Source organism: Taeniopygia guttata, chromosome 5 (assembly GCF_048771995.1).
Source record: "Taeniopygia guttata chromosome 5, bTaeGut7.mat, whole genome shotgun sequence".
Classification (NCBI taxonomy): Eukaryota; Metazoa; Chordata; class Aves; order Passeriformes; family Estrildidae; genus Taeniopygia; species Taeniopygia guttata.
Window position 1 is genome coordinate 36130016 of NC_133030.1, and position 26177 is coordinate 36156192.

The 26177-nt window shown below is 37.4% G+C and overlaps 1 protein-coding gene across 6 annotated transcripts in view; it reads right to left on the minus strand.

Annotated features, from left to right (window-relative positions):
* The window catches only part of STXBP6 (syntaxin binding protein 6), a 90395-nt gene that overhangs the window by 62480 nt on the left and 1738 nt on the right, over positions 1–26177 (minus strand). For 2 of the 6 annotated variants that reach the window (XM_030274568.4, XM_072930173.1), the window contains one exon: positions 21974–22050. The exons of 1 other annotated variant lie outside the window; for it this stretch is intronic. The gene's annotated coding sequence lies outside the window, so the exon portion shown is untranslated. Of the gene's footprint in view, positions 1–5571; positions 5785–8612; positions 8676–9994; positions 10093–21973; positions 22051–26177 lie in introns of those variants that run through there. 3 more of the 6 variants (XM_030274570.4, XM_072930172.1, XM_030274569.4) reach the window with 3 other exon arrangements.

Sequence of the window (26177 nt, forward strand, 5' to 3'; positions counted from 1 at the left end):
TTTCATGTGAACCTAATTTCCTTAGTTTATCCAGTGTGGCTAATATCACAAGACAGCATCAGAAGCACCATTAAAGCAGTTCCAACTTATTCACATGGCCTAATACTTTATCACAAACTCAGTCAACTGGTCTGAAGCTGCATTTGAGCTATTATTGCTTGTTCAATTGCTTGTCCATATTTTGGCAAAGAAAAATCACTAAAAATAAGAAATTAAAGGATACTGGTGAGGAGTAGTCATGTTCCTCAAGGAAAGGGGAACTAGTTGAGAGGACTGTAGTTAAGAACATGCACAGTTTCTTTCAGTAGTTTGTGTTGCTTCTCATTTAACTTATGACCACCTCGAGCACTTGTACTGACAGAAATTATTGATTTCATTTTGTACTTCTCTTCCTTATGACAGCATAAATGCTTCTGTGGTAGTGCACTGAACTAGATGAGAATTAATCCAGTTTTAAGCTATCTTCAAAAAAACACTGATTACTTTTGATTTTACTCAGATCAAGCTCCCTGATACAGTGCACTCCACAGCTGTGTGTCAGCACATGGGGAATGAAGTGCAAGTGATAAGATTAGGACCCCCAGCAGTGTTAGTTTACAAGGATTATTAGATTACGCTTTAAAGAGGGAACCCAAAATGTCATGCACTTTCATCAAATACTGAAACCACTGACTAAAGACATGGCATGGAGCCAATCTAGACAAAATTTTTCAAAATCAAAACTTGCTATGAAGAACCAAACTTACTAAAAAGTGCTAAAACAGGAGTTCATATGGGGCTCCTAGAAAAAATGGGGTCCAATATAGTATAAAATTTCTTGGTATACTGATTCCATTATTTGTTGGCTGAAACAGAGGAGTATCAAAAATCAGGTAAAAATCTGGCGCTGTTACACAGCTATCAGAACTGTTGTCTATAGAAATATACAAACCAAATGATGCAATGCTATTACTGCAGTATAGCACCCATAACTACAACACACTAACTCACATCACCTACTCTATCAAGACATCTCACAGGAACCAGATGCTGACTTATTAATTACTGATAATTGAAAAAATACATTAAATGGACGTATAATTTAATATACACGTTGCCAGAGAGACAGGTTATTCCTATGGCATCAGCTGAAGGTGTTTTGAAGAAAGAAAATATAAAACCCCACAAATTTGTTTGAACTAACAGCTGGCACATAGTACTCCTACCACTTGCTTTCTCCAACTAGTATAATTCAGTACATTCTGAAATCAGGTTTTACAAATCCTCCCAGTTCCATTTCCATTCCTTCTCACATAACTGATATTGGTACAAGTTGCAGTCATCCATTAAATTAAATATCCCCGAAGAGAAGGAGGGAACTAAGTCAGGCCCTCTCAGGCTATATATTTTCAATTTTCTAAACTGCAACCTGCAACACCCACACCAGAAAAAAAAAGGTTCCTTTATATTACTTTAATACTGGGGAAAAGTACAAAAGCATAGTAATACATTGGGACAAGACAATAAAACATAACATCAAGGTGTTAAAGCATTTTATTTAATCCATTTAAGGTGAATCAACATTCCTCAGTAAGTACAAACAGTGATTTTTTTTCAATCACTCCAAATGCCTAAGAAGAAAAAATTACTAGCAAAATTCATAATGCTTTTAAGAATGAAATACATGTGGTTCTGGGGATATTAAAATCTCTAAGAGCAGACACACCTCTATAAACTACTACATGAATGTTTTTCTTGAAGGAAAACAAGCACTATGTAAAAGTAGTAAACCATCTGTTAGCAGTGTAATGATACTTTGCAGCAGTTAAATAAATAATTTTCTTTTTGGCAAATAACACAACCTGAACACATTTCTGACATGCTGCATACTTCTTTCCAAGAATCTTCCAGCCATTACAAGCATCACTCACTTCAAAATGGGTGAGTTCAACAAAGCTTGCAAAATTGCAGAGTGCTCTGCAAACTTAAGAAATTACAAATAAAAATTAAATGGTCTCATCCAGTGTTTTGTTCATGGGACATTATCATCTCAGAAATTATTAAAAATGTCATCCACGCCTTCTTGCCCCCACTATGTTTGATAGCTTAGCTCTGTTCTTCTGACAGAATTGAATTAAGAAAACAATGACTGTGAACTTTGTACGTTCAAAATTTCTGAGGTTTTGTGGAGGGTTTTTGGGTGTCTTTTGATTTTTTTGGGGGTTTTTGTTTTTGGTTGGTTGGGTTTTTTTAAGGACTGACCTGTTCAGTCTCAGAGAAAGCTGAGGAGAAACTTAGAAAGGAAACTACTGGCTTTTCTTCTTTCCTTTCAAGTAAGTCCTCCTTAATTATTTTCATAGTAATTTCCCATTTCCAGTAATCAGTGGCAGAATTATTTTATTTTAATACCTAGAAAGTTTCCATCAAACATGGAGATGGTAATGCAGAAATTTTGTCAAGTGATAGCCGTTTAGGAACAAGACAGTCTTCTTTCAAAATAAAAATATAACTAAAATACCACTTTCACTCTTCACTCCTTGCAGGAAATAAGTAGGAACTTCTTGAGGTAGGGGAAGATTTCATCAGCTTTATGGATCTGAATAAACCATTAAGTTTTAGATTAGTATCTCTTACAGATCAGTGTGGTATTAATCAATGTATAGGATACCTGTAAAACACATAATGACATTTTGCAGTTCTACATTAAATTCTGAGAACAACAGTATAACAGCAGTGAAGGATGAAAGAACTGTGGTAACCTAGATAGCCCAAGCAAACAAAAAACATCCTTCCCTATTTCTATTATGTCTTTTTATATTTTGCCAAGGAAGAGACTGGAATGCTTTTATTTAAAGTGAAAACATTAGGAGAATCAAGTCTGCTTTTCATGCCTGAAACTAAGACAATACAACATGAGGGCATGAGAAGGTGGACCAAGGAGTAACACCTACATTTGTTAAGTAAGCATCATCCTGTCCAGGGAGTGGGGATGCAGCAAGACAATATAACACAAACCCCCTGTATCATTCACTTCACATATTTAGGCGTGGCTCCATGCTTATTTCACATAGCACTTAGACTTACAGGCACCAGGCATCTACCCATTTCACATGTCAAAGTAAGAGGGTTGTTTAAAAAAAAACCTAAATAACAAAAAACATACATATACAAAACCAAATATACAATGTATGTCTTCCTTTAGACAAATCCCAAAAGACACTAGCTCAATCAATGTATCACACACCCTTCCAACTTAAATGTCAACCACAACTTTGCAATTAATGATTTATGCTGTCTCTAAAGAGCAGGCACAGCTATGGACCCTGAAATAACATAATCTCTCAGTATATCTTCACAGGCTTATGTAAAGGTAATTTTACCACCAAGTGCACACTTGATTGCTAAATACACATTTTGAAATTGAGTGGCATTTTTAATTTTCCCCTATCAGATTCGTACATATAGTAACTGACAACATCCACAGAAACAAATCCTCTGCAACAATTCTGTGCCAAAATCAACTTCATACAACCCACATCATATTTTACATAGCCACACCCCTAGATAAAATGGCATCCAACCAAAAGACCAAGCACGTATTCCATACAGAATTATGATTTTTATTCTACAAACACATTCTGCACCAACAACAGGAAGAAATATATTCCACCTTTAACTAAGACATCTGAATAAAAGGTAAGGGAAAACTGACAGCCATGCAGCCCTGGTTGTGGAGTGCAGCCTAGAAAACAAATCCACGTAGATACAGATGTGTTTCTCTCAAATCATTCTTTTTCTACCATAAACAGCTTTATGAAAATACTCCTCCTGTGCAAAACTTAACCTCCACTACATAATAGTAGCAATTCATACAATTGCTCAAGGACAGAAATTTCCAGTTATAGACAGGAATACTGTTTCACAGAGAATAAATCTAATCCTGTCCTCAACCAAAACAAGCTTTTCAGTAGCATCTTATGCCAGATAAACTGTGGGATTTTGCCAAATTAAGGGGTGAACATCCTTCATCTCCCAGTATTTTCCCGATTTATTAGAACTCAACCTATACTAAAATTTGCAGCTGCACATTAGTATCAAAACAGTGAGACTGTGGGAGGAATATGCACTACTCTTGGCAGTAATCTACAGTTCACTAGGTTAATTCATGCTTCAAACCTTACCCTCATCTCTGCACATTCCTTTAGAACCAAGCCCTAAAATGACATTCTTAAACTTCATCATTTTTGAATCCTGAACTCATCTCGGAGACAATGATACGTTCTGTTACAATGAACTTATAGATTCCTCTGCACAGTTTTGATCTTTTTCTTTCTTTACTCAGCAGGACCCATAACCTCTACTAATCCTAACACCTTACTTCATTAAAAACTATTAAACTACTTTGCCTTTGTAATCCAACAATCAACATAAGTAGTTAAAAGCAATTCCATCATTCAGTAATTAACTGCTTACATACAGCACCCAGAAAATTTTGTAAGTACATCTTATGTTAAATCAAGTGGTGTTTTTGCTATAGGTTTTTCCTTTCATGTATTTTGCAGACATTGTAACAACAAAACCCATAAAATTCATAAAAGTTATCAATAGCATTATCTCCAGACTTGTACTTCTCAAAATCACCCATCTAGAAATCAGCTACATTGAAAGAGAATGGTTAATCTAATAACGTGAATGATTCAATCAAGCTTCACTTTACCCTTTACTTTTCATTTCACACAGTCAGTAGGTAAATAAACATGACATAACCTGATACTTGGCCATTCATTAGACTTAATCACTCTAACAATTTACTTCAAACATAGTCATTTCATAATGGCTACCGTGACAGGCAAAGAACCTTAAGAACTTACACAGGTGGCATAAATTCACAATACACATTTACAACTTCCAACATCTAAAATATACTCACATGTTTAAGGTATATAAGAACTTAAGACAAACAACACAGTATGAGAAACTGACATTAAGGCTTATTTCTGTGGCTTGTTGATCCACAGTGAAAACAGCACTTTGCCAACATTAAGTACATAATAAACAAAAAGCTCACTACATCTGCCTTAAAGCACTAGCCATCCAGATAGGCACCATGAGCACAGGTAAAAGGAAGGTAAGATGTAGGTGAAACAAATATATGTTTATAAAAACAGTATGGGTACAAGCAAGAAACTTCAGAGTAACCCCAACTTCTAGTGAAGAAGGAATGGGACAAAGATAATATCTGTTGAAATACCAGTAAAAATCAAGTATAACTCCAAGCACAAGACGCCCTTTATTTAGAAGCATTTGGCAAATGACACAGTAACAAATTACTTTACTCCAAGATACTAACAAAGATGTCTTCGCATTCCAGACAAAAGTGTAAGTGTAAAACTTCTTTTACCCACATAATGTAGCCATCTCCTAGCAGAGAGCAGAAAGGACCCAAACTCTACCAGAAAAAACAAACTAATAACATAAATAAGCTGTTTACAATAACTTATGAAATAACAGAAATAACATAGGTTATGATAAAAAGGGCAGGGATAAAGCCCCACTTCTCAAAACGCTATGATGACATCAGAAGAGAAGTACTTTGCACTGGGAGTACACATCTTGTCATTTTGTTCAGCCTCCACAAGTCTCCTCTCATGCACTGAGGAAGATGTTTCTTTTATTGCAGAAACTCCTGTGCTAGCAGAAGCCAAGCCTCTCCACTCAGCAGCACTGAAGGTGGTCCTCACAGGCCATACTATGGAGTGTGAATGTGTGTGGTGAAATCCAGGACTGGGCTTTACCACACTGGACCTACAGCAGTGCCAGGGAGATAAGGGACAGAAAGACACGGGAAGCAGTTCACTCTCGTGCCCTAATAGCCTTGCCAAGGATAAAAGCAACTGTTCAGGCTCCAAAAGTCTTAGGATAAGCCTTCTTCCTCAATTTCTATGCATCTAAGACATATTAACATATATAAAATAAACGTTGAAAATTAAAACTCCCATAGAAAATCCCACTCTAAAGATGAAAAAAAAACTATGCAAGTGCCTTTTACTAATAAATGGAGCACAGGAGCCCACTGCTTAATGAGATTGTCAGATAGAGACTCTCAGAGTGAGAATATATGCAAGAGACACGGAGACAAAGCCACTGATCACCACGGTAATAAAATATCTCAAATGCAGGATCCAGCAGCTAAGGTACAATATTAAGATTCTTTTAAGGGCCTGAGACTGGATCAGTTTCTGTAAAAATCAAATTTATAGAATTTTATGAAGTGTCAGGAAGGAAAGTTCAAGTGCAAGGTGATTGTGCTAACATGACTACAAGCATTCCTGCCAACAAAATTACTGACTATTGTCACCTTAAGAACCACTGAACCAAATCTAGAGAATACAGATACAATAGCCTTGCTAGACAGTATTAAAAAACTTGCTACAACTCCTACAAAAATTAGAAGGCATTAACTGAGTCAATTCAATTTGACTGAGCAGCAGTCAAAGCACTGAGTCACTTCAACTTCTTCTTGTAAGTAAATCATAACTCAGGTAGATAAATAAACTAACATTTAATAAATAAAACCTCAGAAAAGGGAAGTGCAGAAGAACACAGCTTCATTTTCAATGACTACTTTCCATCTCCTAGTGCCATAATACAGTTTTTCAAGTAATTTACAGTTAAAATCTTATTTTCTTTGAAACACTTCTGGACTATTTTTAGTCAGTCAACTCAATGTTTTTCCCTCAATAACGGTATTTACCCATATATAAGTTTAGGCCAAAACTGAATTGGCAACAACATACTGCTCCTTACCACTCCTGACATTTTTTATTCTCTCATTTCATTCAGATTGTTAACTTTTACTAGTATAGAAAGTCTTGTCCAAGTCCCTTTAATGCTTTTATTGGAGAATAAGAGGAAACTGCTCTCATGGAAGACAGTTCCCAATATCATAAAGGCATAACAGTAGGTGGCCATGTGCAAGTGTAAAAGGAGGGTAGCTTTTACTAACTTCACAATATATTTTTTCTTTCTGGAAAGCACAGTGAAAATCCTTAAGTCATCTGGTGATCTCATTGCGCTGAGACCAGCACAGTTCCCAAACCCATGACTCATTCCAATCCCAGCAAAAAAACTGCTGGAGAGACAGATGTTTTGTTTATGAATTAATTCCTTCAGTATGTCCTGCTCAAAAAAAAAAAAAAAAAAATCAGGCTTTACTTTGTATGCAAAACACAAAGCATGTCAGTCATATTCCTGCATTACTCTTCTCTAAAGGGCCCGTCTCCAGCTCCCCCCAGGTGGCCACAGGCCCCACCAAGCCAGTGGCACGTCCCAGCCTGGCCTCAGGCCACCCCTACAGCCCTGTGTGACCACAGCTCTGCTCAGCAGGACTTCTGTGATCCAGCCCCCAGCTGCTGGTGGGCTGACACCCAGCCTGGGCTCCACCTCAGCCCCAGTGAGGTGTCCATGGCCCAAGCCACCCAACAGGCCGGACCCAGGGAGCCCTCACCACTGCTGGTGCCACAGCCACAGGGACCCTGCAGCTCACAGGGCACCTGGGCAGGTTTGACCAACGTGAGAAACCAAAGATCAGCTTAAAACCACCGGCAGCTGTTTGCACAAGGAACGCCAGCAACAGCTTGAGCAAACGCACTAAGCGGCAAACAGGATCCAAAGCCTGTGCTTACTCAAGCCTTCTGCAGGTATTCCAAGTTCATAAGTACATGGGAAGGGAAAACAAAGGCATCAAGCAAACAAAACTTGTTTTTACTCTCTTTTAGAAGGTTTTAAGTAATGGATAGCAGATCATGAGAGACACTACCGCAGAAATTACCAGCAAAGGTCAGGCAAAGTGTTGAGAGTAGAGAAGCACAAGGAAGGAAAGTCAGAACCCCTCATCATTGCCTGCACATAGTAATGCAGCAGTAGCCAGCTGGAGCTATTTCTTCTTCAAATAAAAGGTAATTATACAAGAGACTGCCCAGCTCAGCAGTGGGAAAGAAGACAACATGCATCTGAAAAGCTATACTACTGAATCAAAAACTTTCTGCTTATATGTGGTTAGCAAGGGCAGCAAGGACTTCAAAACTGCAGATGGAGATCTTCAGAGGGAGGGCTGCAAAACTTCTGCAGAATGACAGCAGCAGCCTGATTTGACGATGACCTAAAAAGGCTGCAGAATCTCCCTTAGTCACCACACCTCCTGTAGGCAAGCCTCAATGCACAGAGCCAAAGTAACTCATGACAAACTCTGAGCTGAGACTTAGTAGAAAAGAAAAATGACACAAGAAACTCTAGTCTAATAAAAGCACATTAAAAATTGCTTCAGTGACACTGGCAAGAAACCCAAATTTGATAGGAGGCAAAGGAGCTGCCAAGCCTTGCCAGTTCTTCCACTCTAAGTCAAGATAACAAGATAACCACTTCAACAACAGTATGATAATTAGAGAGACAAACACATCCTTTATATGTCAAAAAAATTCCTGGTTATTCGAATACAACAGTTCATGCATAATAGCGCTCAGATAACAACTCATCAACATTTAGCAACATCCTGGGAGCATAATCCAATTCTAGTAAAATGATAAATAGAGCAAGGCAAAAAGGAGAATTATGCACAAAATGGTCTCGCTCACAGTTAAGAATGGTTCCTGTTCCATATCGGCCCCCAATAGGCAGTCATCTGAATTTAAGGAAGTCTGTAAATTTGAAATTAGAACAGAAAATAAATCCTTGAACCTATAACCACATCTAAACAGAAAGAAAAAAGTTCAAATAGTTAGCATTGCTACTGTGTATACATAGCAGTGGAATTAACACTTAAAATCAGATTTTTGAGCAATTTGTGCAGTAGTTCAAAAAAAGTAAAAGCAGTTTCACAGATGTTCTAGTGCTAGAACATGTAACTATCAGTAAGACACTAGCCTACAAACCTCAATAATTCTATCTTTCAAAATGCTGGGTATATAAAAAAAGTAAGACTGCAACTTCTTCCTGAACAGTTATGAGCAATTTTGAGGTAATATTTCAAAATAAACCTTGCTGAATTTCAAAGGCTTATTTTCCAAAGGTTTTTCCAAAGGTTTGCTCCCTGTTCAGTCAGTGAATATATAAAATGACAAGCACAACTGCCCACTGTAAACAAGCACTCTTATACCCACTTATAGATAAGAGATTCTTTACAGCATTCTCTGTTGCATAAGGAGGCAACATTTTGAAATTCAAAGCAAAAAATATCAATAAAATCTAAATAAACAGGTACCAATGATGGGCAAAATTTCAGTTAAGACTTACTCATTGTTTTTGGTGTTCTACTGAACATCAAAAACAATGGATCAACTTATTTCTGGTGAAAGAGGAATGAGGAAGTTTTTGTTCAGAAAGAAGTTTAACTCTACTGAAACTCAGAAAATAGATTTCGAAAGCATTTCAAAAGATCCAGTCCCTAATGGGGGTAACTCAAACATGTATTATTTACAACTGATATTTCTCTAAGCAGTTAACACCAACTCAAGGTAACCTCCTGTGGGAAACAGTAAAGGTAAGAAAATTTTCAGAAAGCTGGTAAAGCAGGCCTTAGAAAGAACAGAGAACTAGCTGCAGCTACATCTGTCTAAGTCAAAGGAAGCCCACTCTAAGCATACAAGATATAAATAAATGAATAAATAAATGGAACAAGCAATTTCTTGGCTTGTTTTAATAGCCTTTAGTCTAACTTACTACTAATGTAATTTCTACAATTTATACCTCAGCTGCATCTGCATAATACTTCAAACTCACAAGCACTGACAGAGTGAATAAATGCACTAAAAGTAGTAATGAAACTAGTAATCTGACATTTCAAAATCAGAAACTATTGTCCCTGTCTTGATGGATAAAATTAGTTTGAACAGTCTTAGAAGAAATACAGATTTATATCCTCAAAATTCAAATTTAAAACTGAAAAAAGGGAAGACCTTTCTATTTAGCACAGATCAAAAATGACAAAAATCTGTCCATGCAAAGGATGAGCACTTACTTGGACATTTTGGTTGCAGAATATACAGCTCATAGTCGACAGCTCATGTCCTGTTTGACCCATGCTTAATTACAGTGCTCTGCCAAGCATTCCTGTCTTACTTGAGCATTCCTTGTTACACACCAGGTTCATGCCTGTGCTTGTGACACATAAGCATGAGGTAACTGCAGGGCTTATGCACAAGGTAAAAGTATGCAACAGTCACATGCATCCATGCTGGGATAGCTCAGCACTTTTGCAGAAAACCACAGACAGTACAATGGGCAAAGGATAAATTATGATCCTGACAAGTATTTTATCCTTGCCACCTGATGAAGAGATCCCACACAGCCATTAAAAGCACTGCAAGGGGTTTGATCTAATTTACAAGGAATTTGGAAAATTCATATCTATTTAAAAGTGGATTTGAAAACTGTCACTTATACTCAAGTTGTCATTTTCACTCAAATAAAAATCCACAATGACAGCCATCAAGCATTCCCAAAGGAGAAGGAAACTAGAAACCTAGAGCATATTCATAAAAAGAGGTTAGGTGAAGAAATGAAACCAGTCAAGTCTTTAGTGACAGTTGAAATCAAATGAAAAACCTAAGATTACAACTCCTATTGTGTTTTCCCTTATAGTTATTAATTTTTTCAAATTACGAATTACAAGTCTTTAGGCAGAAAGCTTAATTGCTTGCTTTGTATCAAGCAAGTTCCAGACAGAAACAGTTTTTTAACTTTTCCAAAATTAGGCTTTGACTGAACAGAATTTCTGGGATGATGAAACATGCTTACCAAGCACTGCCAAAAGTGAAATTCCATGTCACTTCCTTTTGGTTTCCTTTGAATTACTGCACCTGTAAATTAGGTACCTTGAAGAACAGCAAATGATATTAACTACAAGGCATCCAGTACGAAACAGTACGAAAAAGATGCCAGTTTCCACCTTCTAGCACAATCATACAAAACAAAGCAGTTATCAATGAGCAGAGAGCACAGCTCTTCCTTCAAGCCAAAGCAGCAAAAGATATTATCTGACTTCACTGACAAACTGTTACATTTTAGGTGGTCTAATAATACAAAATGCTCCAAAATACAAAATTAAAAAAAAAAACAAATAAACCCAAAAAACCCACAATTGAATGGTCAATCCTAAAGAGTGGTAATTCTCAGCCAAGTACACAAATAGATGCAAACAAAGTATACTGAAATAAAGGACTAGATTTGAAAACTCACATTTATAAGTTGTATCCTGCCGTCCCACATAACGTTCCCTCTTCCCATTTTAGTTCAGAGACAGCACTTCACATACTATAACAAAGGGGTTAACGTGTTTATCTCCAGTATACCCATTCTATTAAACCAACAAGAAAAAAAAAAGGAAAAAAGAAAGAAGCAAACCCACATGCAAAGGTCAGATTTCCAAACCATTCTCACCTGACTACAGGGACAGTATCCATAGGGGAAGGCTCCCTTTCTCTTCCTGGTCTATTTCAAAATGACCTTTCTTTGATTACCTTCATAAACCTGTTTTGCTAAATTGGAAATATCTACAAACATTGCTGTGCCCACTGGTGGAAAATGGTAGGCAAAAAGGACCTTCTTCAGTCACTCTGAATCTTGAACATAGAAAATAATGCAGGAAAGAGTATCCAGAAGAGCATCCATATTATTTTTCCATAAAATGATGTACAGTATCTGCACTACCAGTGAAGTCTAGAATTTAGAACGGCTCTCAGAAATAATTTGTATTAGGCAGCCACTACTGGCATTATGCAAGCTTCAGTGTGACATCAGTGTTCTTCTTTTAAAACTCAAATCGCTAAACAAGACTGATGCCTACTGATTTGTGGATTAAAAGAAACTGCTTGCAATGAAGCATTTGGTTGACTTAAGAGATTGAATTTTTAGAAAACCATTTTCTGGCAGTCACACTTTACACACATTAACAGAAGATCTCAGAAGTCATATTCTAAGAGAGGAATTGCCACCTCCACCTTAGAAAGAAAAAAATAATCCCAACTAACTTTATCAATATAGTTCTAATTCTAGTGTCTGGCAGGAACCGTCTGTCTCTTACTGCAGTGTTTCCTCTGATTATGCAGTTTAAGAAAAAGAGGTTTGTCTCTATGCTAAATCAGCCCCAAAATCCTTTAAAATTATTATGATAATCTAGGCATATAATTATTTTTTCACCACAGTACTACATTCTGTTCAACACCTCTACTTCAACTCCATCAAGCTGTAACTCCTGTCTTGTTTCGATACAGTTTTGAAGAATGCCTTGAGCAATTTAAATCTGCAAATTTCATACCACAACCTGAATACACAGAAGTGATAATGAACTTAGCTGGTTACAGGAGACAAAATCATTTCCCAATTTATGCATCTCCAGTATGTAGTTTTTTGGGGGGAGGAGTGGGCAGTACTATGCAGGTGATATAGAAGAAAAGGAATTGGAAGCAAAATGTTGGATCTGAATGCCATAACTGTGGAATATTACCAGTTCTGATCCACACAACTCTGCTTTTATTAGCTTTTTGAGTGTGTTTCCTGAAGAAGACATAAAAAGAAATTACCTACTACCACTTTTTATATAAACTTAGTTTCAGTAAGTGCTTACACTACTTTGTGCCTGATCTTTGAGCTTATGTCCTCTAATTCACATATATTGGTAGACTACATTTTGGGAATATTTCAGTTGTGTTTGAAGAACAATGTTTTGATGAGAGAGAAATCTAGGACAGTTTTACAGCTTTAATAAAATGCCCTCATTGTTATTATTCAACAACACATTTCCAATGAAAATAGGAATGATGTCATTTATTTAAGGAGAGGCAGAAACCTAAACACTGCAATCACACATGACAGAAACTGGTGGTACAATCCCAATAATTTCAAAATGTGAAGAGGGGTGTAGGTGAAAGGGAGAACAATATTCCCAATTCGCTTGAAGTTACCCAAGTTTAATGAACAAATGTGATTCTTTGTATTTCAGGGTTTTTAAATCTACACTGAACAGTCTAGTTGAAATTAACATGTTATTCTGGCTATTTCTGCTGTAATTGACAATGAATGAAGATGAAAGATGAAACTGACAATGAAAGAAGATGAATTTCATCTTCCCTTCAAGCCCATGCAATCTTTTTTCATTTGCAATTTGCCAACACCCAAAGATATTAACCATAGCCTTCAGGCTATTCCCAGGCTTTATTATTGCAGGGACAGAAAATGACAACATTTTCATACAGTGCTTTCAAACCCAGTCAGTGTGGCCTCTGAAGCTCTCAGAAGAAGGTTACCTCATTCTCTCTTCCCTTGTGCTGCAAAGATGATGCTAACTGCACTTCACACACAGAAAGAACTAGGTCCTTCAAACATCACCAGGTTTTCTCTGCCTTCTGTCAGGAGAACTCGCCCTGCCCAGGATCTTATCTCCCAGTAGTCAGGAGGGCAGTACAGCTGCATTCACACTGAGGAGATGTGTTTTCAATGTACCAGCACATTTGGTGACTTTTAAGTTTACCCTATGACCTGTCAGGTTTCCTAAAATAATGTACATATGTTTGCTGAACATTCAAATGTGCGCAGTACCCCTTCTAGCTTTTGCGGATATATTAACTGCTTCAAGGTATCTGACACCCAGTAAGCCCCGGGTGCAAACACCAGAGGAAAGGCATAAAAGGAAACTCAAATTGCTCACCTTATCACCAACAGTTCCTGCTCTTCTACAATCAAAGCAGATAGCCTTGTTAAATAAACTATGTAAATCAGATTCAAGATCAAATGCAAATGTTTACTGTCTTTTGTCTTTCCTGCTATACAACAGAACAATTTACCACTGATGCCTTTTCACAACTGTAATAAGAATGATTCAGATCTAGTACTTCCTTGTACTCAGCTCTGTCTTCACCAGAAACACAATTCCCTGCTCTTTTCATTCCTGAAAAGAATCAAAAATGGCTTTACTCAGGGGGTGTAAGCCCTGTTACAAAAAAGTGGCAAGGCTAGAGAAGTGTGAAAACATACACTAAGTCAGAAGGAAAATATATTTAAGCAAATTTGCATCAACTAGGATCTTGTTCTAGAACTGTAAAAATCTTATCCAGATTATTGTTATTAATACACTTCTGTGATCAGTACTCTTTACTGAAGTGTGCATGGCACTCTATACCTTGTTAAATATCAAGGTTTTGTACGTTTTTGCTGGTAGCTTAACACTTTTCTTTGACATCTTCTCCTTTTAATATTAAGCTTTTACACTAATCATGCTGTAACCCAAGTAAGTGACCTGATGCAACTACAGTCTTTTTAATCACCCATACCTGTGTGAAATTTGGTGAAGGGATGGAATAGAAGATAAAAGAAAAGCAATCCAAATATGTAACACCAGAATAATGAGAAACTTAAGAAAGAAGGAAACAAAGAAGGGAATCCCTACTAATTTTTATATAAAGACAAATGTGTAACAGTGACCGGACAGACTTAAAAGAAAGTAGAAATGTCTTCCTCCAAGAGGAAGAAAATCATTTAGTGTCATCCATTCAAGAGACACCCAGAATCCTGTGAGGCACACAAGTATCTTTAAAGTTAATGATGGTCTGTGCTCATTATGTTCAACAACTAGAGAAATCCCTGAGAGAGATCTTCAGGACAGGTAGGTGAAGCCTCACAGATAATTACTTATACTTAAGAGCCCTTTCAGTAGCTTTCCTTTCAGAGCCTTTTCAGTAGCAAGGATTCAGCCATGCATTTTATGATGGATGTTATCACTAATAAAATACATTAAACACAGTATAAACAAAAGACAAAAGCAAAAAAACCCCAAACGAGCCAAAAATTTCCCATATCCCACAAAGATAAGGGAGATGTTATCACTAATAAAATACATTTTAAACACAGTATAAACAAAAGACAAAAGCAAAAAAACCCCAAACAAACCAAAAAAATTCCCACACCCCACAAAGATAAGGCAAACCTGTTTGATTTTGCACACATTCACTTTGCAAATAACATTTTCATCCTCACCCAGTAAGTATCAGCTATCATGTTACCATCACAACAGTTTTTCAGGGTTGCATATGTAAGTTTCAATCTTCAAGGAAAACAGCCCACCCACTCAAAGGTCTGAATCCAAGCCTTGGTAGATATAAGAAATACTAAAACATTGTTTGGGGGTTTTTTAATAGTGAGTTTACATAAAATGCAGATGAACAGTATACATTTCAGGGGTGATACTGGGTCAGAATATAAATTAACAGCCTTTATTCAACCTGACAAGTACAGCGAGGCCACCAATGAAACACAATGTATACAGATAGGCAGGGAAGTTCCAAAAAAAGAAACCCACTAAGCAATATCCTTATTAGAGTCTTAGTGCACCCAAAATGGAAGCTACATTCTGGTCATTCATCACTAAGGTAGCAGAACTTAGTATTCCACAAGTTCATATGCTTTCTAGAGTCCAACAGAACTAATCACTTTTTAGAAAGTGGGATATTATCAGGATTGCAGCAGTTAAAAAAATTTACTATTCCTGTCTACATGTTAGAAAGTTTTCAAAGATGAAAAGAAAAGTCAACTACATTTTTAAAGTTAATATCCCAAAATACTTGGGGCAAGGGGAAAAGGAGGGCAGGGAAGCTTAGGGTTTTTGTTTTTTCTTCAAAAAAGGATTCACAGTACTCCATTCGCTGAAAAAAAGAAAGAAGCATTTCATTTGCAAAGTACACGTTATGGACTACAAGATCTATTAGTATTTTAGAACCTTCTGTCTCTCCAAGAAAATTTAATACAGAAAGTTTTGCAAGGACAGGCAGCTCTGTAAAAACCAACATCTATAATAAAAGAGCCATGAGTGTAGGCACATAGCACACGGTACAAATATTGTTCTTACAACTTCTTAAAAGGCTTTCATCTAGCTTTTACAAGGATACTAATTTCTCAAAAGCTACATCATTATAAGAGCTGCTTCTAAATCCTCATAAGAAAGAAAGATTCTGAAATTAAGAAAGAGAGTGTTAAGCATTCTGTGCTTTTATCTACTATGCCTACTGATGTTTCAGTCTTTCCTCAAAGAGCAATCTTTTGTATGGCCATCTGCACAGCAAATAAAGAAAGCAAGAGATTTTTCCCAAATAAAGATATCACAAAACTGTGGGTATAGCCCTAATAGCCAGATGCATACTTGGAATTCTTTGCAACCCATTAGTTTTAGTTGCTCGCTCAGCTTGACAATTCTAGCATAATTTGTACTTGAGAGACTATTTTATTACCGTAGAAAAGAACAATTTCACAGGACCCCCAAGAGAACTGAGATATTTCCATCTGGAATCAAGCAAGGATCTACTGCTAATAAACTTTCCAAAATTTTTTTTCTCAGATGTCCATTCAGGCCAAAGACCAAAAAAAAAAAAAAAAAAGAAAGAAAATATTGTGGTTATGCAGAGATGCAAATTCATCTCTTAAAAAGCAAAGATCTCAGGTATACATAAATATGTAATAATTTACAAATAATGTATACTAAAGATAACTTTTAACCAATAATTTAAAAGAAACACAATAGAAAAGTCAAAGTACTATATAGCTACTATATGTACTATATAGATACTAAATATGTCTGACCATACTTAAAGTGCTCAGACATTTTAGAACGATGAAAAATGCCAACCAGAAGCAGCCCTTCAGTGTCCTGTACCTCGTAATACAGATAATCCTACACTGAAATCAATTGCTCCAGTCAATGAAAGATTAAAAGATAACAGATGCATTTATCTTGCCTTTGAATGTATATTACTCACATTTTAAGCTTAATTAAATACAGAATAGTCTGCACATAATATATTAGATTTGCCAGCACCATACTGAGGCAAACAACCACCCACAACTTCAAATTTCTCTTTTTCTTTTCAGTGACCCTTTAGCACTGGCAAAGCATTAGCTTCTTTTGTTCAACAACAGAATAAGAAGCAACCATTTAATAAGACATCTAACATAATTCCAGGTCCTTCCTTATTCTAGCTACATTTCTTCAGGCTTTTCATTTTTAAATATTCAGAAAAAAGTTATCCAGCTCTGCTAATTTAAAAGCATTTATTCCTAACAGCTATTATTTACTCAGTGTGCGTGGAATATTTCAATCCTGTCACAGACTATATTAACACATCTGGAAAGATCCAGGACATACCACAGTGGGATTTGTAGAACACTTACCTTTCATCCCTTATCATCAACAACTTTGTTGTTTCATTTAAAGCATGCAACTCAGAAGAAAAGTTGTGAAAGAGGAGTAGAATTGAAAGTATAGGGAAATGGAAACTATAAAGTAAGTCACACAACTGCAGAACTATTGAATGGCTTGGGTTCAAGGGACTTTAAAGAATATCCAATTCCAGCACACATGGCTGGGTCATGTCCAGCCTCTCAGCCAGCAACACCCCCAAGTCCTTCTGGGCAGGGCTGCTCTGGTCTGTCCATCCCCAGCCTGTGCTGGTACTGGGGGTTGTCCCAATCAGCTGCAGCACCAGCACTTGGTCTTGTTAAAACTCCTGAGATTCCCATGGGCACAATTCATGAACTTGTCCAGGTCCCTCTGGATGGAATTCCATCCTTCAGGTGTGTCAACCTGAAGCTCGGTGTCATCTACAAACCTCAGCTCAGTGTCATCAGCAAACTTGCTGAGGGTGCACTCAATCCCTCTGTCTATGCCAACTATAAAGATACTAAATAACACAGTTTACAGATCCCTAAAGGACACCACTTGTCATCGATGTCCCTTGGGACTCTGAGCCATTGACTACTACCCTCTGGATGGGACTGTCCAACCAATTTCTTATCCGTTTAACAGTCCATTCAGCAAATCCTTCTCTCTTCAATTTAAAGAGGATGCTGGGGAGGACCTTGTCAAAGGTCCAGATAAACAACATCTGTAGTTTCCCTTGTCCACTGATGGAGTCACTCCAACACAGGCCACTTGATCAGGCAGGACCTGCCCTGGGTGAAGTCGTGCTGGCTGAAGTCTCAAGGCACCTTCCTGTCCTCAATGTGCCCTAGCATGGCTTTCAGGAGGATCTGTTCCATGACCTTCATGAGGCTGGCAAGTTGGTAGCTTCCAGGATCCTCCTTTCTATCCTTTTTCAAGATGGGCACAATCCTTCTCCTTTTCCAGTGATCTGGGTCCCATCTTACTCTTTCCAAAAGTTACCTAGTTTCTAAGATAAACTAGAAAAGTATAATTATTTAAATGAAGATATAAGAACATGAAGAAAGGTGAGAAAATAGAGGAAATCAATCTCTAGCCAACTTTCTTTGACCAAAGATTCCAAAGTTAATGTTTAAACTGACGCATGACAGGGAAATACACACCTATTAAGTCCCTTAAGAAGTCCCTGGGGACCGCTAAATGAGGTTTGAAAGAGAACAGCCTCATGATTAAAATCACATACAAGGGTTTCTATGATAAAAAATAGTGAGAAATGAGGAAGAAACAGACAAAATTACAAAGGCAGGAAACAAAGAGTGAGATTAGAAGGAGTTTAGACACAGCTGAGACCATATTACAGAAATAATCCTTGCCCATGGAAGACAGCTGAACCAGTGCTACTGGTTCATTAATCAGATAAACACCTCCCATAGCTCCCACACCTCAAAAGAAACTCATTGCACCTCTCTGTGTTTCAGTGGTACTGAACTCTCCTCCCATCTCAGACATGTTTGTAGGGGAATTGCTGCACTTCCTGGGAGTACTCTAGTATCTCTTTTCTATTTTCAGAAAATTTTATTCAACATAACAAACTACAGTAGATTATATCACAGTCTGGATTCCATTGTTCTGATCCCTACTATTCCCTCCTCAGCATTGCTCACTAAGTGAAATGAAAAGGATTTTCCTCTTACTGCAAACTAAAATAAGTATTTACCCCACTATCTGAAAAGCAAGACTCCCTTTTAATAGACAACCTCACCTTATGCCACCCTTTTGAAAAGGGAAGGAGGAGAAATGTTTAAATGAAAAGGCAAAAATAAGTATGAGTGCTCAAGTCAAAGCTGGAAACGTCCTGAAATTCAGATAAGCCTGTGCTGTAAGAACATGAAATAAATCCACATAGTGGGGGGAACATAGAGAAAAAGAATCTGGTATTTACTGCTTTGTCAGCAGCAGGAAGTGAGAAAATGCTCATAGCCACCAAACCAGCTCCCTATGAAACACCCAGACACTACACCTTCACAAGGGTGGCTTTTATTGCTCCACCTGTGAAAATTCATTTCCTTCTGTGCACAGACTCTGTGTGGGGTACATGCACAAACTATGTCAGACACAGAGGAAGACACAACAGATGCACCACGAAAGAGACAGAAAAACAGTCCATACACATCACTGCTTGTTGTACTCTATAAACCTAAGTAACAGGTTTGTTAAAACTGGAAAGGGAAGATGTTTGTGTTATACATTGGGCAAGATTCTCTGAGATGAATTCACAAATTTTTAAGAGCAAATGCACACTGAGTTGATTACAAGTTTCTTATTGAATGGCTTAAAATATAAAGTCTGATATGCTGATAATCAATAAAAACAGAACTAGAAAGATGTATTATTATCACAGTTTTACCATAGATATCACCTTGAACAACTCATTTAAGATCATTTCCTTTCCTTATGCAGAAAATGAGGGGTCATCACACCCAGCTCATGAATGAATGGGAGAGTTTGGCATCTGCTAAGCACTTATGGGACCACCAGGTCAGTGTTACAGGGCTGCACAAATGCATTCTTCAGCTTAACCACTGCTCAGAGACAGCTGTAAGGAAGCCTCACTTAGCACCCAAAGTGGTACTTGGGTTACTGTCAAAGACAATCCTTTCCTGCACTTTCCACGGTAACCAAATGAAATAGAAGAAACAAAAAACAAAACACAAATTTAGCTTTTGAATGAATAACAAGCCTACTTTCACACACAAAACCAGTCAGTATTCTCAAGTTAAGATTTGAAGACATCAGCTATTTTTAATTCCAATCTGTCAATAACTGATCTAATCCAAAACAAGTTCATTATTTATTACTGTTTAAAACAATCAACTAATTACAAGCTATGTCAGCATCTTGGCTATATCCTGCTTCACAAGTTTCCATAGCGGAGAAACATGAAATAAACATGTGTCTGATACTACTGGAGAATTCCCAGTTTTCTTTGCCCAAACATCCAGAAAACCAAATCAGCTCCCTAATAAACTAGTGAAGAGGAACAGAAAGCAGAACTGCAAACATGGTCTTATCACCCCCTTAAGAGGAATGCAGAAGCACTGTTATTGCACTCCAAGGACAACAGGATCAAGACTTGCCTCAGCCCAGACCTGCCCACTTTCACTAATAACAGTCATTTCTACAAGAATAAATGAGAAGATTTATACAAAAGTAACTAGAAGTAGAATTGGGCCCGCAATCATCTGGAACCATCATAAGCCTTACACTCCCACTCCAAAACAATGCTGTATCTTTCACAACAACCACCATCAAAAGAAGGGCAGTTTAATGCACTGTTGTTTTACATGATATGACTAAATCCAGTATATTTCTTAGTTTACAGAGCTTATCTTTGAAGTTTTCTTTTTAGGACGTTAAAATGCATAATGTTTACAAAAAAAAAAAAAGGTAAATGTAGTCCAGTATTTTTTAATTACATACTTCTTGTCCTCTAAAATGAAACATCATCTAGCAACCAAACAAAACCTGAAACTAGTCTTTTATGTAATTCTTTCAAGGATCTGAAGGTGCCCTATAGATGGCTCCTATCTACTAAATTCCTTAAGTGAGGTATAGGCACACTGGCTTCTTAATCCTTTCAAGGCTGTCATATTAGCCTTTGGTCAGATAAGGGCTCCGAGTTAAAAATATCATATTTGACACAAAGAATTTACTTTTAAGACAGTAAATGTCATATTTCACATCCCATAAAATCATTAAAGCAAGTTAGAAGTCCTAAGTCCTAGCTTCCTCCAGAAAAAAATTCAATAATAATAATCAATTAGCTTACCTTCCCAAGCTTTCTCAAGAGACACCCCCATGCAACTGATTTCCTGGGCTGGGAACAAGAACTGCCCACAATTCAGTATGACCTTGGCAAACTGGGGAAGCAGGGACAGTGCTGCGTCAAGATGTGTAAATGAGGTGTAACCCAACAGACACAGCTACCTCCAGCTAGCACAGTAGTCATAAAATTGTATTGCCTTACTCCCAGCAAACATAAAAGCTATTTCTGTTCATGCTTTTTAATACTTCTTACTGAAGTAATGTCATTACTATTTTGTGAAACACTACAATGCTGTGCTTCATGCCCCCAAGGCTTTCAACTCCTTCCACTGACTTGACAGGAAATGTGGACACCTCAGGTCAGAAGACAATCAGGTGCCCAAGTAGACAGCATTAACTCACAAGTCAATGCAGAACTGACATAAAGACTCTCATTTTAAGCCCAGACTCAATCACAAGTGCAATCTGTGTCTAAGTACAGGTTAATTAACAACTCTGCAAGGTACAACTGATCACCTACGGCAAATCCTTAATTTTGTATTTGGATATTTAAACAATAGATTATATACTGTAACTGTGTCTCAGCATCAAAGAAACACATTACCTCATCCTATAGTTACATACTAAAGGAACATCTGAAGCCTTAGTAGATACATAGGGAACAGAAACATTAAAGCAACTCTGAGACAAAGCTTGCCTACCTGCTCTGCTCAAGTCTCACTGAAGTGAGCTACAGCCTTTAGCTTCCACAGGAGTTAAATTAAATCAGAATCTTCAAAGCAAACACTTCCATCGTGAATTTCTGTAAGTATATTTCAGGCCCTGGTAAACTGAAAGCGATCCAAATACCCTTAGAGCAAACGCAGTCTGATATTATAGTCAAACTAGTCAATTGCCCAAAAAAAACCCCATTAAAACATGTAGATATTCAGTCTTGGTTACATTTTTCAAATACAGATCATACGTTACCAATGATGTGGGAAGCATCCAGCACCTCATATGCTGTTGAATCATTCTTTGCTCCTCTGACAGTCACTTCTGAACAGCTGCAAATGCACACAGGCTACAGTAAAACTGATGTTTTAAATAAACAATTGACACATTAATTTTCTTAAGCTGTGAGTTTTACTAAAATCAGTCAAGAATAATGCTTTTCAAAGAACATATTGAAAGTGTGTTTATACTGAAACTGAAATTCTGTATTGATTGAGACAAAAATTAATAGCTTGGGCACAATGTAAGATGATTCTAAAAAGGTCTCCATTTAAGGCTCAAAAAATTAGGTTAGGAAAGTTTCAGTTCCAGTAACCAAGAACTCCATTCCATCTGTGGATGTGCCTCCGACTTCACTCAGCTGTCTGCTTACAAAACAAAGTCTTCTTTGTTTGACATCCCCTCATACTAGTGAACCTCTATATTTACAAGCTGCAACTTCCTTTCTGTAGCTCCCAAAACAAATCATAGAACATCCTGAGTTGGAATGAACGCCCAAAGATCATGAAGTCAAACTCCTGGCCTTGCACAGTCAAACCCAAGATTCACACCATGGGCCTAAGAGCACTGTCCAAAAAAAGCTAAGCTTAACACAGCTCTTCTCCTAAAGAGAATGGTATAATAAAACTGTAAAAAGCAACTCCCAGAGATCCCATCCCCAGTCAGCTCTTGTACAGTTCTGTTATCTTCTTGGGGTTTTTGTACTTTAAAGTCAGGCTGCTTCTTTAAGGGAATGCCTTCAGCATATATCTAGATTTTAAAATGTAAAAAAAGCTAAGTTGTAAATTTGAATTTAAACACCCCCCTTTAAATCTTTCCTTAAGACAATAAGGGCAGCTGAATACAAGGTTTTTTGTTGGCCCTTTCTTGTGGAAAGACACCAGACACTTCCTTGTCTCCCTGAATCCTGTAACCTTCACACAATGAAGAACAGGGTAAATGCCCAGGTGCAGAGCCCACCTGCAGTGGATGCCTACCACCAAGGAACTGATGGCCACCAGGCAGCCAGAAAGAAACTCCTCGGCATTGTTATGCACGAGCAGAGCACATCTCTGAGCATCCATCCTTTCTCCACGCTGCCTGAAAGCCTGAGGCCCCAGCACAGAGTCCTACAGACTGCAAGGGTTTGCTGTTAGAGGGTAGAGTTGATTGTTAACTGACACTGAACAAATTGCCGCTTCAAAAACTATTTGCCATGTTTACATTAAAGTCACAGAGGTGCTAACAGACTAGTCACTATCCTCTGGGCATATCAGAGCACTTGGACACTTTATTACACTTTCAGGAACCTGCCATACAAGCTCAAGGAAATAAATGAACTCACAGGAACTCACTCTGTGTAATTCCAATCTGTCAATAACTGATCTAATCCAAAACAAGTTCATCATTTATTGCTGTTACATATTTAATTGTACTGTTTTACGCACAGGCAAGAAAAACTCAACCTACCCAGAAACCTGTTTTCCAAAGTCTCTCCATCCTAAGTGTTTCATACAGATACACATAATCTGGGGGTTTGCCCTGTTATTAATGGATCTGTCTGTACAGAAAGACAGCATGTTTCACACTACTTAGAAACTTCACATATATAAAAAACATGGGCAGACTCTAGGAAGAGATAATGAAGTGAAAATGTCTGAAGTTTAAAACCACAAAAGACAGTAAAGGCAGAAGAAAAAACAAAAAAAGAGATTCCTGGAGCTAGCACCATTTTCATATCTACAGCAAGACTAGTACCAAGTTTAAAGGGAAAAAAAAACCCAAGTCCAGCTTTCAGTGCTGGACTTTAATCCACAATTCATAACCGTAGAACCTTCAGTAACTTGCATTCACAGCCACTGGTAAGAATTCTGCACCACTGAGCAACCTTGAGCTCCCACAATGCTCCTGTTTTATTAAGGAAAATGTTACATAGCAGAAATGTCTTGATTTTTTTTCCCTTGGGGCTGTTGACAGTAGATTACCACTGTTATCTACATATAAAAGTCTGAAACTGACAACACACACAGAGAGAAACTTGGATCTTCCAAGCATCAGAAATCCAATACAATTGCTGTCTTTTAAAGAACATAGCCCATCCTTCCAGGAACATTACAGTCCCAACAGGACTTCAGCACAGCAGGAATCCTTTCCCAAAACTATCTGCAAAGAAAAATTATGAAAGGGAAAGTAGGAATATGCAATATAACAAGCTAACTCACAGTCATGCAATCCCATTTACAAAGGAATCTTTTATATTATGGCAAAGAAGCCCCACAGCACTGTCTGTGTCAAAAACCTCAGGTGAAGAGGATGTCTGCCTAAGCTTAAGATGGAAAAGGCAGCTTAATGTTCAACTACGAGCTCTAGACTATCACAAGGAACAACACATGCCAGAAGTCAACTGGGCCTCCAACAAATATATACTGGAGATAGAAAATGGATGACTGAGAAAAGGTTTTTCAGGATGGAGGAGGATACTGGCAGTTTTGAAAGAGCTTGAATACAGTGATTTTGTTAGATGGTCTAATATCTTTTTGGCCCTCAGTTACCCAGTGAATACATTTCATGAGTTTATTTCTGCTATAAATAGCTTCAGAAATGCATTTGCTTTTGAAAAATCATCATTCCTTTCTGTGATAGAAGATTACCCAGAGGAGGAAAAAAAAGGTAATAAGAGGCAATGTCCCCCCTCCCACTTCCCCAAAACCAGAGCTCCTCAGCCTAATGTTCACAGCCTAATGTTCTATGACATCGTTTAAGCAGGAAAACCAATAGTCCCTTCTCTTATTAACATAGTCTTGTTTTGAATTATTATTACTATTTTCCTCTCCTTTTCTCCAAGCTTAAGAAATTTTTTGGGGATAAGATTAAAGATCTGTATAACCAAGGAATGCTACACAACAAGAAACTGTAAACAATCACACAGTGTTTATTAGCACTGATAAAATACTAGATACATCCTAGTTTGCATGTCCTGACTCAGAATAAGAAGAAATAGACAAACCAAAAGCCTAATTTTAAACATGCTTCTATGCAGTTAAACCAGCACTAACTGCTGCAGTCATATGCAGAAGTGTATTAATGAATTCACTGGCATGTCTGGATACAATATAAATTAATGTCAAGGCTTTTTAGTTCATCCATTTTTCATATCTCCAACATCACTAGATCATTAGCCCAGGACTAGGAAAAATAAGTGTTCCTTCAAGGACTTGATTTTTCTCTGCACACATGTTAGCTATAGCATTCCTGCTTGGTTAAAAACAGAAAACAAGTTTGTCTTGCCAACATATTATCCAAACACCTGTGATTAAAACACTTTTGTACAACGTTGACAATGTCAGCTTACCAGCTGGACACTGGAAAGAGACATTAAGTTACAAGGAAAGAAGAAAGAACAAATACAGTATTACTTAGCATGCTTCTTCCCAAAGGAGACTAACAGCTACTATTTTACAGAGCTGGCATTTCACAGAATTTTATTCATCATAAAACAGAAGACATTTTATAGTCTTATAAGCTACATTTTTAAAAAAAGGTATTTTTAAGTTTTCTAAAATGTATGCTTTAATCTAATAACAACACTACAAACACAAGAAGTACCTATTAATGAATTAATCTGACTTAAGTGAACTTCTAGCAAAAGCAGCCTTAAGTAGTAAAAAGAAAGAATATTTAGCTAGGTGGAAAAAAACCCTTCATATTGAGGATTTTATAAATGGCTTATATCATCCTCACTGCCTAAACATCCCACATCCACACAGGACTGAAGTGATCTGAGCACAAATCTGTAAGAAAAAAAAAAACAACTAAGTACTTCTCTTTGAACCTTCCATAGCTCATAACACCATGTTATCATCACACTTCCCTGACTTTACATGTTCCTATCCAGACCATGTCTAGGAGACACTCAGAAACTTGAGAATAAATGAAATAGAGATGAGCAATGAACATGTGCAAGTTAACAGAAATCTCAGTTACCACAGCAAACACTCTTACTCAAGGGTAAGATACCCCTTATTTTCAATTGCACAATTCTTCACAGCCTTTTTTTTTTTCCACCTGGAAATTCCTTCACCTGAGGAAGCTATCACAAAATGGTGACTGGGCTAACTTCCAAAATAGTGCTTTCACTCTACACTCAAAATGTTACAGTACTTTTTATTTTCATTGTTTTACCTCAGTGCATTTAAAGGTG